The sequence below is a fragment of the Trachymyrmex septentrionalis genome, unplaced genomic scaffold (genome assembly GCF_001594115.1).
Source record: "Trachymyrmex septentrionalis isolate Tsep2-gDNA-1 unplaced genomic scaffold, Tsep1.0 scaffold22, whole genome shotgun sequence".
Taxonomy (NCBI): Eukaryota; Metazoa; Arthropoda; class Insecta; order Hymenoptera; family Formicidae; genus Trachymyrmex; species Trachymyrmex septentrionalis.
Genome location: NW_017305375.1, coordinates 1,196,084 through 1,198,072, shown reverse-complemented (window position 1 = coordinate 1,198,072; position 1,989 = coordinate 1,196,084). Strand labels below are relative to the sequence as shown.

At 35.9% G+C, this 1,989-nt stretch overlaps 1 protein-coding gene across 1 annotated transcript in view; it reads left to right on the top strand.

Moving 5' to 3' along the window:
- LOC108748433 (RNA/RNP complex-1-interacting phosphatase) overlaps nt 1-1,989 on the top strand; it is a 47,029-nt gene that overhangs the window by 2,077 nt on the left and 42,963 nt on the right. The window lies entirely within an intron of this gene.

The following is a 1,989-nucleotide window of genomic DNA, read 5'->3' as shown; positions in this document are numbered from 1 at the left end:
CGTGCGGAATTATTTCAAACACAATTTAAAGAAGAACAAAATTAACGATTTTTATTGAATATATAATAGTATATCATATAAAATATAAAAATAAATATAAAATAAAAATATATGAAATAATAAAGTATAAATAAGGAAGAAAAGCAAGATATTTCTTTCGAATTGAAATAAGAATTACATAAAAATTGAATAGATCGAATAACAAGTACCACAAATATGATGCATTTCTTATATCATTTCGGATTGTGAAATAATAATAACATAGATAATCGATTAGAATGAATGAATAAGGAAAATGTAACAAGCACCAGAAATACGTATTTTTTATATTCTGAGAACATTGATCCTCATGTTAAATATAAAGATTTATAATTTAATAAACCGTTATACTTGCGCGATCTACTTCCAAGGAACGTTTATATTCGATGTAATGATTTAAAAGTAACGAAAAACACATTTCGATTTTCTCTAAAGAAGATTTATTCCGAAAAAAGATTTACTTAAAATAAAAAAAGGATTTTTTTAGAAATTGCATCGCTCTTGTGGGAACACTGCCGCGGTTCACTCGGAAACAGAACGCTCTTCGCCGTTCCCTCAGCTTCTCCCTCGTTCCTCGACTGTTCTCTCCCGTACTTCTCCTCGCACTAAATCAAAGATTCTCTTCGCGGGAGTCGTGGCGGTTGCACGGCAGATAAGATCACGTCGGATTCTCGAAATGGACGACGCGGCAGGTACACGCGTCGTCGCTACGCCACGTGCGCGCCTGTGTATGAGTGCGTGCACGCAAACACGCACGCCCGCAGGCACGCACGTACGCATGCACGGCTCGTGGGATCGTGGCACGGGTCTCCGTTAAATCGATGCAAACATCAGGGAACCGGAGGAAATGAGAGGGTGGAGACCCGGAGAGCCGCACGTCTACTCCGGAGGGGTATAACGGGAGGGTGGGAAAGCAACGTCGTGAGATCTCGTATCAGCCGCGGCCAAATTGTTGTATTGTTGCGCACGATGACCCACTCCGTAGATATAAACAGGCTTGATGTATGCGCGCTTCTGTAGCCGGTGCACAGGCGGTATTGCCGGGGTTGGTGCACGTTCGCCGCGCCGCCGATTCTCCTTCGAGAATCCTTTAAATCCTCCGACTAGATAAAATGCTTCAATACCGGCGGCTGTGCGCAGTAACGCAAGCTGGTTGACATATGACTATTCACGCTGCGATCCATCGCTTCTCATTGAAATCCTTGGGATTATCCGGCAATACAATTTTTGTAAAAGGGACAGATGGTTATTCAAAGTTTAATGATAGAATTCTCGATTCATCCGTCACAAGTGACGATATTATAATATTGATCGGATTTGGTCAATTCTATTTACTTGCTTTTTTGACATTTATCCGTAAATTACTTTGTATCTCTATTGGGGATTATAAAATATTTAATGAAATTTCTAGGCATAAGAATTATTAAATATAATTCTCTAACATAAGAAGTATTAAATATAAAGAAATAAGAACGAAAAACAATAAGATGTTTTTTATCGTCGAATATTGTCGGGTCATGACTTTTACGTAATCTAAATATAATATACATAATTACTGAGTAATCTATTATACGTAAAGAATAATTTTACTGATGTATCTAAAAATTTAGCTAGATCTGAAAAGAATTTTGTTGGACTCTATCTCAAAGTAATTATGTAAGACGCTCAAGTTACTAGAATGTCAAAATTTTTGGCAGCATTGCTCATTATGCTTGAGTATAACTATTTTTTGGTAGTCAAACAAAATTACTTTTATATCGGTGTCTACCTAAGTTTTTAGATACTTCAGCATTCTTTTCATATAATTAAATTAACTGTAATAATCATGTTACTCTTTCTTTCGATTTATGTTATTTTATTCGTAAATGTATGTTTACGACACAAAAAATGTATCGACAATTGTCTGTACATGACAAAAATTTTAATTGAACCTAATATATGTATATATAT